This window comes from Nomascus leucogenys, chromosome 18 (assembly GCF_006542625.1).
Source record: "Nomascus leucogenys isolate Asia chromosome 18, Asia_NLE_v1, whole genome shotgun sequence".
Taxonomy (NCBI): domain Eukaryota; kingdom Metazoa; phylum Chordata; class Mammalia; order Primates; family Hylobatidae; genus Nomascus; species Nomascus leucogenys.
In genome coordinates, this window is record NC_044398.1 from 36,258,381 (window position 1) to 36,270,604 (window position 12,224).

The 12,224-nt window shown below is 46.4% G+C and overlaps 1 pseudogene across 1 annotated transcript; it reads left to right on the plus strand.

The window, feature by feature from the left end:
• The first annotated feature begins 8,103 nt into the window (after positions 1-8,103).
• LOC100604106 lies at positions 8,104-9,856 on the plus strand (annotated as a pseudogene). Its single transcript, XR_001113519.2, has one exon. The product of XR_001113519.2 is annotated as a tubulin beta-3 chain pseudogene (transcript).
• The last annotated feature ends 2,368 nt before the right edge of the window (positions 9,857-12,224 follow it).

Consider the following 12,224-nt stretch of genomic DNA (forward strand, 5'->3'; position numbering starts at 1 on the left):
TTTAGTTGCATTTATTGGTATGTTGTTGATACGAAAGTTTTGAAAATTCTGTAAATTTATAAAAATATCAGATGAGAATAAAAGAAAAAAGTATAAACAAATTTATAGAAATATATCTTGGTCATAATTCTGGTTATCTTAAAATGCTATATAAAATAGAAATAACTAAATTTCTTGTTGATTATAAACTTTCATCAGATTTTTAACTATGGCTATTCTAAGTTTTTGTCATCCACAGTTTTGAATTCTTCTCTAAAAACATTTGCAATCAGATTAATGCAAAAGATTCTAACAAATACTCTTAAATACAGGTTTCTGTTAACTTTGAGATCAATGGACTAAATAAAAATGTCCAGATCTCTAATAAATAAATTGATGGGTCCATGAAACTAGTAATCAAGATCAATCAGGACAAAAATTAATTACATGAATTAAGTAATCGATAAAGATGTTTTTGGCCAGGCATGGTGGCTCATGCCTGTAATCCCAGCACTTTGGGAGGCCGAGACGGGTGGATCACGAGGTCAGGAGATCAAGACAATCCTGGCTAACATGGTGAAACCCCATCTCTACTAAAAATACAAAAAATTTAGCCAGGCGTGATAGCAGGCACCTGTAGTCCCAGCTATTTGGGAGGCTGAGGCAGAATGGCATGAACCCGGGAGGCGGAGCTTGCAGTGAGCTGAGATCGCACCACTGCACTCCAGCCTGGGCAACAGAGCAAGACTGGTGGTGAGCACCTGTAATTCTAGTTACTCAGGAGGCTGAGGCAGGGGAATAGTTTGAACCCAGGAGGCGGAGGTTATAATGAGCTGAGATCATGCCACTGCACTTCAGCCTCGGTGACCAAACGAGACTCTATCTCAAAAAATAATAATATTATTTTTATCACTTTTATTTAAAACACTGTTGATTCTTGTCTTAAATGTTTTGTTCTCCAGATTTAAGAAAAAATTTTCTTTTTATCTATAATTTACAGCAATTTGATAAATTATACTTTTTTAAACAAAGATAAAAGCATTTGATTTTTTCTCCTTACTTGATTCTTCCAGAATTCAAAAACTATTTGTGAGTATTCTTATGGCAATATGATTATTTGCCTAAGTGCAATGAAAATCCAGTCTCTTCAGTGGGGCACGATGGCTCGTGCCTGTAATCCCAGCACTTTGGGAGGCCAAGGTAGGTGGATCACCTGAGGTCAGGAGCTCAAGATGCGCTTGGCCAACATGGCAAACCCCCATCTCTACTAAAAAAAACACAAAAATTAGCTGATCATGGTGGTTCTTGCTTGTAATCCCAGCTACTTGGGAGGCTGAGGCACAAGAATTGATTGAACCTGAAAGGCAGAGATTGCAGCGAGCCAAGATCACGCCACTGCACTTCCAGCCTGGGAGACAGAGTGAGACCACATCTCAAAAAAAAAAAAAAAGAAAAGAAAAGAAAGAAATCCATTATCTTTCTATAGCAGAATATAATTGATTATATTACCAAGGCTTTGACTTAAATGTCATATTTGAAGAATGCATAAAATGCCTGATTTCAAGGGTTACCAGCCTTACAATGAGTACATTAAAATTGTCATTTCCTGGCACAGGAAATTTAAAAACTGTAAGCAAAATCTACAGTCTGCCTTAGTTTGGCTTCACAGTCTCAAAGTTTTAAATCTGAGGTTCTTATGTGATCAATGTTAAAATTTTTAAAACCTGTGTTTCTAAAGTTATAATATACCTCTTAATAAATGATAACTCTACATTGTGTTTGAGTTCTTGTTATTTACCTATAGACTAGTATAGACCTAAATTCTTCTGGGTTCCTCTAATCCAGCTTTCCCTCATAAAATTACCAAAACATGAACTGTTCTATTCCTAAAGCTGAAAGTAGACAAATTTTAAGGAACATGTCTCATGCCTGATGTATGTGCCACACAGAAAGTTCACCAAACGGCCTGATACCATAACCAGAGGCATTCAAACTGCACACCAGAATGAGGAATTGATGTTTTTCATGCGATAGACAGCTTTTCCCAAGACAGTATGGTTGATCAGCAATGGTTTTGGAGAAAGATCTTGATCAAAAGGGAGACATAAGAAAGAAGATTATGCAAATTGGGCCATTCCTGTTATACCCGACTAAATCCAAATCGAAGGGCCCAGGGGGATAAAAATTACTTGGGGCACATAGCACCTGCTCCAAGAATTACATTTTTCACAAGCCCAACTGCTGAAGCTTCCTGTTGTAACCTGAAACCAGTTTTATCTAACAGCTACTGAAACAATCTGCTGTGACTCTACCCACCACCATCCCTCACTAATCAGAGTCACCAGCTCTCCAAAACTTTACTAATGCAAAATAACTTTCTTTCAAAATGATACATAACATTTATCCTTTTTGCAAAACCTCCCATCTTTTCTTTGTTCTTTGGACAGACCTAAGACCACCCACTCTATGTGTATGCCCCAGTTTGCAATTCTTGCTTCCAAATAAAATGTTTTAAATTTGGATGTTCATCTCTAATCTTTTATTTTATCTTTTATTTGACATTGACGAGCTCAAAGCTCCCTCCATTCCATTTCTCTGATATCTCTAGTGTGCCATCCTCACCTGCTTGCAGAGCTGGCTATAGGCAGTGGGAAGCGGGACAGCAGGGAGGAGGCACACCCTTAGTTCATCAGCAGCACACAGACCCCCCACTCACATTCACTGGACATAATTTAGTCACGTGGCCATGTCAACCTGCATGTAGTCCAGCCTTGTGCTCTGAAACAAGAGGAAACTGGAATCTGGTAGACAACTAGCAGCCTTTCCATCTTTTTGCACTGAATTCTGGAGTATCCCTTGCCTTGTTCTTCTACATCACTAATTCTCTATGTATGTTATCAAGACACTAATCCTAATCATTGATTTATTTAGTGTATTTTGACAATCATATCTTTCATTGCCAAGATCTAATTATTTCATCTCTATAATCACTTGTTCTTGATATACTTTCATTCCACTTGAGATATTTCCTTCTTCTAAAATCTCTTCTTCAGGCTGGGCGCAGTGGCTCATGCCTGTAATCCCAGCACTTTGGGAGGCCGAGTCAGGCAGAGCACTTGAGATCAGGAGTTTGAGACCAGCCTGGCCAACATGGTGAAACCCCGTCTCTACTGCAAATACAAAAATTAGCCAGGCATGGTGGTGCTGTGCCTATAATCCCAGCTACTCGGGAGGCTGAGGCAGGACAATTGCTGGAACCCGGAAGACAGAGGTTGCAGTGAGCCAAGATCGCGCCACTGAACTCCAGCCTGGGCGCCAGAGTGAGACTTCATCTCAAAAAGTAAAAATAAATAAATAAATAAATAAATAAATAAAATCTCTTCATTCAATTAACTCTATTTCCTTGGTGCCGGTATTCAATTGTGACTTTTTTCACAATTGTTTGTGTCTTGTTTGAATACCTATCTTTGACCTAAGGTTCTCTGAGATCCTTCAGTGAGCATTATCTTTGTTACCTGCAAGCAGTGAAGGCTATCTCCAGGGCTGGGGAGGTGGAGAGAATTCTACTGGGCTGAGTGTGCCAGTAATTAGTGTTCTATGCATGGGAGGTCCCCAGTGCTTCTGGGGCTACCCTCACACTCCTACTCAAGTGCCCGCTCCCAAAGTTGCCTGCTGCTGGGTGAAGGAGGACAGAGCCAACAATCTCAACTCTGGTTCCTGTCAATGAAAGAAAAAAATCAGGCTTTTCGATAATTAACGTTAGTTTTATTCAGAAGTCTCACTGAGGATTGCAACCCAGGAGAGCCTTTCACAGAATTTCTGTTAGACTGCTCCAAAGCAATGTGGCAGCCCACAGCTTCCATACTGGCGGTGGAGGTTTTGCATGTGCTCAGAAGTTACATTAGAGCAGAATCTCCTCAATGTTTGGGTGCCCCTGGTTATAGATTATAGAGGCATAATCTCTAATCCTCTTGAGCATTGTCTTATGTACAAGAAGAGGCAAAAGTAGGATCATTGAACTTATCTTTTTCTTAAAATGTAGTGATTTAGGCAAGAGACATGGCAGCCGGTGCTCTATCCTGCTTATCTTCAGGGCATTCTTCTGGAGGGCGGCACTCAGCCACTGAGTCAGGGGCTTCATGAAATTCTCCTGGCAAGGAGAATGAACAAATGTGGCTTCGTATGTGTAGTATTTTGTCTCATGTTCCCAAGAGGTTTGCCTGCTGTGGCTCTAGGGCCCTCTGCGCCTTCTACCTGCCTCTTCCCTGCTGGAAGCACTCCATAAGCCCCCACTTTCTCACCGGTCCTCCACTGCACACAGTGTGGGCTATAGTTTCCTCTGCTAACCAAATCCCTTCTTTCATCTTTCAAGGAGTCTGTATTTTCTGGACCATTAAGAGTAATGTGACAGGATTCTGGGGATGCAGGGAAAGAGATGAGTCATGAGTCCGGTATGCCTCTCAAGTCCATCTCACCGCCACCCCATAATATTGTTCAGAACAACATTCCTACTTCCAGCCAGAAGCTGTGGCAAATATTTGGTGCAATTCTGAGAAGGAATCAGACAGAGGCAAAGAAATCAGCTCCTTGGTATCAGCTTCACTATGACTGCTGGTCAATGCATAGCAATTGCCAGAAGCACACCTTCTGTGAGGTTAAAGCTAAAGCAGGCAAGTGTCCCATCAGAAGGACATTGTAACACTGTGCCTTTATCCAGGAGTGATAGTGCCTTCCCTCTTAGAAAGAGCATCAGAAAAACAGTTTAGAAATGGGTAACACTGGCAATTCCAGTCTCCAGGCCTATTCAGAGGCTCCTTCTTCCCCTCACTGTTCACTCCTTGTGCTGGGATCTCTGTATTTCTTTTCCAATGCCTTTAGGTCTGGTTTCTGGCACTCCAGTCCTAGATTGAGCACAGGATGGGTCTAAGGAGCACCTTTGCTGTCACACAGGGCATGGAAACTCGTTTCTTGGGGCATCCCTCCAGGCACTCATGGTTCTCCCCGGTCGCACCATCTCCTCCCCAGTGGCCGGTGCTCCCCGGTCACATTGTCTCCTCCCCGCCATCCTCCATCCCCAGGAGCATCCCAGGGCTTCCAAATGCCAATTCTACGTGCAGATACTGTACTCACCCTGCTGACTATGCCAAATTAAGTGTGTGTGTGTTTATGTGATATATCATGTGGGGTATGTGTGTGGCATATGTGAGTACGGTGTATGTGCTGTATGTGGTATATTGTGTGGATACGTGTGTGTGTGTTGTGTGGTATGTGTGACGTATTATGTAGTGTGTGTGTGGTATGTGTGGTGTGTGAGGTGTGTAGTGCGTGCTGTGTTACGTGGTGTGTGTGATGTGTGTATGCTGTGTGTGTATTTTGTGTGTGTGGTGTATTGTGTAGTGTATGTGAGTGGCGTGTGTTGCATGTGTGGTGTACTGTGTGGGGTGTGTGTTTGCTGTGTGTTATGTGTATGTGGTGTGTGTGTGGTGTGCTGTGATGTGTGCTGTGTATATGTGGTGTGTTTGTGCTGTATTGTGTGGTATGTGTATAGGGTGTACTGTATGGGGTGTTAGTATGTGTGCCTGTATGTGATGTGTGTGGTGTGTGGGGAGTGTATTCTGTGGTGTGTGTGGTGTGTGTGGTGTGTGTAGTGTGTGTGTGGCACAGCGTGTGGTGCAGCGTGTGGCATGTGTGTGGTGTGTGTGTGTGGTGCATTGTGTGATGTGCATGTGTGGTGTGTGGGGGGTTTGTATTCTGTGGTGTGTGTGTGGTGTATATGGTGTGTGTGGTGTGTGTAGTGTGTGTGTGGTCCAGTGTGTGGTGCAGTGTTTGGCATGTGTGTGGTGTGTGTGTGTTGAATTCTGTGGTGTGTGATGTGTGTGGTGAAATGGGTGGTGTGTACGTGTGGTGTGTGGCATCTGTGTGTGGCATGTGTGCTGTGTTGTGTTTGAGTGGAGAGATCCCTCAACCTGAAGGATCCTGAGCCCTTCTCTTCAGGACAGGTGAGGACACCTTAGCCGTGTTTCCTGCCTCGGGGAGTTGGCTGAGCGGAACTCCACCATGGCTAGGTGTTACATATGTTCAATATCACCTTTGACTTCAAAAAAGCGAGCACCCCCATTTCCAGGAATCGCCTGGGAACCGTTTCAAAGGAGTTGTGCCAACTGGGACAGAGAGCTGGGAAGCGGGGCCACAGGAGCTACTCTGAACCGTCATTGGATGCGCTCTCCAACCAGCCGCTCTGCTCACCTCAAAGCACGCACCAAAGAGAGGGAGAGGCTCTGAGGGCTCTGAGCCCATGCGGGTGAATCAGGGTGAGCCACGCAAATCTGCTGGACCCTGGCAGTCACGGCAGATGCTGCTGGGGGGCCTCCCTTGTTACTCGGAGTAGGCCTTGAAGTCATGCCTTCCAGTGTGAGGTGCGTGAGCCAAGCAAAGGAGGAGGCCTGATCAGGAGCGGGGAGTTCCCTGTGACAACAGAATGAAAAGGCTGCTGCAGGGCCCGGCCGGCCGGGGCACAGTGTGGGGAGCGGAATCCGCAAACCAGGCAGGGCCCTCCAGCCCAGGGCGTTAGTTGTGGACCCATCTTTCCTCCCCATCACCAGACTGGAAGTCCTCATCTTTTGCGCTTTGCAGTTTAGGAAGCAATCTCTAAAGAGTACAAACGTATTAAACAATGATAAAACTTCGGCTTTAAAGGGGCTGATGTGGCACACCGGCACTAGAGCCAGGACACATGAGGGAGATCTCTCTTCTCTCACTCAGCAGCTGGCCTCCCTTCTGAGGGCCCACCTCGGACTGACTGGAGGAGACCACTTGGAACGGCAAAGATGGGGGCAATGCAAAGGCCACAACGATGGCTTCATAGACAGGATGTAGACTTGGCATTGGGCAGACCTGGATTTAAATCCCAGCTCTGCCTCAGTCCGTTTTCCATGAAATGAAGATACTTGTGCAAGTGTTCTGTGAGAATTCCAGTGGCTGAAGTGTGCAGCATTCCCCACTCAGGGTTGCACAGCCGGGACTGGGTGAACACTTAGTACCCTCACCCTGTGTGCCGCAGCCACGTCAGGGCCAGCTGCCCTTCTCACGAGCGCCTATGAACAGAGAGCCCCCATTTCACCCCAAAGGACAACAATTCAGAGAATTACCATCTATCAAGCCAGGGGACTCCAATCAGAGGAAGGTGTCACTTCCTGGTAGGACAGCTGGAAGGGCAGGAGCTATTCACTGGGCATAAGAGGAAGGCATGGTACAGGTGGGGCATTTGTGGAGAGCAAGACAGGGAGCAGAGAAGTTTCCAGCAACGTGCTGCTCCCAGAGGAATAGGGCTGCCACACCTGGTACCAGGAAACTGGGGAATGGCCACAGCTCAGCTCTGCTGCCCAAGAACCCCACTTGCCACCTGCATAGGAAATGACAACATTGTGGCCACAGAAGGGCAAGGGGCCCCACAGAACTAGGGATGTCAGGACACTCGGTCCATGGGAAGCTGCCTTTTGCTCTGGCCTGTGCCTGGAAGCAAAACCATCATCCATAACTCCATCTAAGGATTCTTAGAGCAGATACTAGCTGGACCACAAGGGGCAGTCCAAACCTTTCCGTTCCATCCCATGGCCTGGCCCTTGCTGGCCCACAGCTCACAGAATCTGCTGGGGCTCCCCAGCTCAGGCAGTACAATATTCTGTTGACCATACGCTGACAGGTCAGGCACTGCTCTTCCTAGCTGGACGTGATACTAGTCATGATTCGCTCGCCTATGCAGAAGCCTGTGCATACAACAAAGCTTAGCCCTTCTCCCATGGAGATGAACCCTTTGTTCCTCCCTCCTGCTTTCACCACCCCCACACTACCCAAAGAAGAGGAAGGAAACAGAGTAGCTTTGGCAACCTTTTCTACCCCTCTCCCAGGCAAGAAAAGCAAAAGAAAAACCTGAAGAACCAGCCTTCTCTCCTGTATCCTCCATCTCGCCTTCAGCCTGCATCTCTTCTTACTACCCTCTCTCCATTATAATTTGCTCTCTACATTTTAAATCAATCAAGTTAGCAAAATAAATCATGAAAACCCTATACATTTATAAACATAGTAATATGTAATGCTCATAAGATGCAAGGAGACAGGTACTTTCATAGTGTTGATAGTAGGAATATAAATTGAAAATGCTTTTTTAAGTAATGCAAGCAGCCAGCCCGGCCCGCCCGCGCCCGTCCGCAGCCGCCAGCCAGACGCGCCCAGCATAAGGGAGATCGTGCACATCCAGGCCAGCCAGTGCGGCAACCAGATCGGGGCCAAGTTCTGGGAAGTCATCAGTGATGAGCATGGCATCGACCCTAGTGGCAACTACGTGGGCGACTCGGACTTGCAGCTGGAGCGGATGAGTGTCTACTACAACGAGGCCTCTTCTCACAAGTACGTGCCTCGGGCCATTCTGGTTGACCTGGAACCCGGAACCATGGACAGTGTCCGCTCAGGGGCCTTCGGACATCTTTTCAGGCCTGACAATTTCATCTTTGGTCAGAGTGGGGCCGGCAACAACTGGGCCAAGGGTCACTACACGGAGGGTGTGGAGCTGGTGGATTCAGTCCTGGATGTCGTGCAGAAGGAGTGTGAAAACTGCGACTGCCTGCAGGGCTTCCAGCTGACCCACTCACTGGGGGGCAGCACGGGCTCTGGCATGGGCACGCTGCTCATCAGCAAGGTGCGTGAGGAGTATTCCGACCGCATCCTGAACACCTTCAGCGTCATGCCCTCGCCCAAGGTGTAAGACACGGTGGTGGAGCCCTACAATGCCGCGCTGTCCATCCACCAGCTGGTGGAGAATACGGATGAGACCTACTGCAACGACAACGAGGCTGTCTACGACATCTGCTTCCGCACCCTCAAGCTGGCCACACCCACCTACGGGGACCTCAACCACTTGGTGTCGACCACCATGAGCAGGGTCACCACCTCCCTGCGCTTCCCGGGCCAGCTCAACGCTGACCTGCGTAAGCTGGCCGTCAACATGGTGCCCTTCCCCCGTCTGCACTTCTTCACGCCCGGCTTCGCCCGCCTCACAGCCCGGGGCAGCCAGCAGTACCGGGCCCTGACCGTGCCCGAGCTCACCCAGCAGATGTTTGATGCCAAGAACATGATGGCTGCCTGCAACCCACACCACGGCCACCACCTGATGGTGGCCACCGTGTTCCGGGGCCGCATGTCCATGAAGGAGGTGGACGAGCAGATGCTGGCCATCCAGAGCAAGAACAGCAGCTACTTCGTGGAGTGGATCCCCAACAATGTGAAGGTGGCCGTGTGACATCCCGCCCCGCGGCCTCAAGATGTCCTCCACCTTCATCGGCAACAGCACTGCCTTCCAGGAGCTGTTCGAGCGCATCTCCGAGCCGTTCACAGCCATGTTCCCGCGCAAGGCCTTCCTGCACTGGTACACGGGCGAGGACACGGACGGGATGGAGTTCACCGAGGCCGAGAGCAACACGAACGACCCGGTGTCCGAGTACCAGCAGTACCAGGATGCCACGGCGGCGGAGGAGGGCGAGATGTACGAAGACGACGAGGAGGAGTCGGAGGCCCAGGGCCCCAAGTGAAGCTGCTTGCAGCTGGAGTGAGAGGCAGGTGGCGGCCGGGGCCAAGGCCAGCAGTGTCTGACCCCCAGAGCCATCTTGCTGCCGACACCGTACCCTGCTTTCCCCTCGCCCTAGGGCTCCCTTGCCGCCCTCTTGCAGTATTTATGGCCTCATCCTCCCCACCTAGGCCACGTGTGAGCTGCTCCTGTCTCTGTCTTATTGCAGCTCCAGGCCTGATGTTTTATGGTTTCGTTTTTTACTGGTTTGTGTTTATATTTTTGGGGATACTTAATAAATCTATTGCTGTCAGAAACAAAAAAAGTAATGCAATTTGGCCATTTATATCAAAACATTAAAAATATTCATCCCTCAGACCCAGGCATTCAGTCTCAGCAATGTATCCTAGAGAAATCTGAAATATAAAAGTCACAAAGCTCAATGCAAGAAAATGATATTGTCTTGCTAGTTGCAAAAGTGGAAAATTGAAAGCAATTTCAATTTACAATATATGGAACTGGTTAAGGAACTACAGCAATATGATACAACATTGGACAGGCTCTAAAACAGTGTTTCACCAGAATTATTAAACATTCATTTGTAGTATGAAGTGAATATAGCAATGTAATAAAACATTGGGTAGACTCTAACATGGTGTTTATTCAGAATTTGTTTTTTTTGTTTTTGTTTTTTGACAGGGTCTCACTCTGTTGCCCAGGCTAGAGTGCCATGGCATGATCGTGGTTCACTGCAGCCTTGACTTCCCCAGGTTCAGGCACTCCTCCTGCCTCAGTCTTCTGAGTAGCTGGGACTACAGGCATGCACCACCAATCCTGTCTGGTTTTTTTTTTTTTCTATTTATTTGTAGAGATGGGATTTCACCATGTTTCTCAGGCTGGTCTTGAACTCCTGAGCTCAAGTGACCTGCTTGCCTTGGCCTCCCAAAGTGCTGACATTACAGGCATGAGCCACTGTGCCTGGCCTATTCAAAATTCTAAATGTTTACTTTGTAGTGTAAAATACATGTGGTAAATTTATTTTAATATGGATCCTACAAAATTTCATACACAGTATCAATCTCAAAGATATTTAAAGGTTTTTTTTTTCAAATAATAGGAAATTGAATGAAAAGGAATAAAGCAAAATGTTGACTGGTTGTCACCAAGTAATAACTGTGTGTTATTTATTTTCATTCATATATTCCTAAATTTTCTAAAAGGTTTATAATGTTTTGAAATTTTTTTAATCTTTATTTTAAGGAAATCAACTTTTATAGTTTAAAGTGGGTAAATTTGAATTAATATGTTCCTTTTGTCAGGAATATTTGCAATCTAAACACACTCTAAACTTTGGCTTTTCTCTTGTACCATCCTGTTGCTATTTACCAAACTATAATATTCACAGCAAATGTGTTTATTATTGCTTCAATCCTTATTGATTGTATCCTATGGACTATGCACCTATTTAATCCTCATACAGAGTATACTCTGTAAAGTATGCTGTCTGACACTGAAGGTCAGAAAGTTTGAGTTGCTTGCTCAGGATACCAAAAGTCATCAGCAGAGGCTGCTTGATACTGCCAGTACTTTTCAGATAGTCACTCTATCAGGGCTTTAGTCCACAGTACTCCTGTGGATGATAACTCTACCTGGGGATTGTTCTCCTTTTCGTTGATCCCTCCTGTCTTAGTCTGTTTTGTGTTGCTATAACAGAATACCATACCCTGGGTAATTTATAAAGAGAAGAAATTTATTTGGCTCACAATTATGGAGGCTGTGAAGTCCAAGAGCATGGCACCAGCACCTCTGCTTTCATGTTGCATCATCCTGTGATAGAAGGTGGAAGGGCAAGCTAGCACACAAAACAGAGAAGGGAGGGGGCCGAACTTGATCCTTTTACCAGAAACCCACTCCTGCAATAACAGCATTAATCCATTCAAGCAGGCAGAGTCCTCATGACCTAATCACCCCTCAAAGCACCCTCTTCTTAATATCATCGCAATGGCAATTAAATTACAACATGAGTTTTGGAGACAATGTTCAAGCCATAGCACTTCTCAAGAAGGGCACCAGCAGAATATGCTTGTGATCGCTCTGAATCTCCATCAGGTCATAGCATGGAATGAAGGTATCTGGTTTACTCAAGCATCCCTCCCACAGCCTGAGGTCACAAGATTGATTTAGTGTTCCCATCATTGAAAAGCAGAGGAATCCCTGTAGAAGTGCATCTGCCTTCACAGGACCACACCAGGAGCAGGAATTTTAGAATCCACCTCTGCTCTCCCAAGAGAGAAGGAGAGGGAAGGAAGGAGCACATTTGGCAACTGAGAACATTCAACAGAAACTGTCCCTTGGAGATCCTATAGGACAGGCATTGGAAGGGACACTAATTTCCATCTGGAAAAGATATGGCCAGAGCTCTGACTTCAAACTCTGGAAGGAAGGTGGGAGCTGACCCCTATTGAGGATCTTCTTGGCATCAGATGCTGGACTGGGTATTTAATTCTAGTCAATTTATTGAGGGAATGAGACTCCAAAAGATGAAATACCTTACCCACAGTCATGCAGCTGGTAGGTGACAGAGATGGAGTTGAACCCAGACTCTTCCTCTTATCCAGTCACATACTGACACCCTGCATTGCCGTTGGAAGCTATTTGCCTTTCTTCTCAGTGCTCTGGGTGTCTT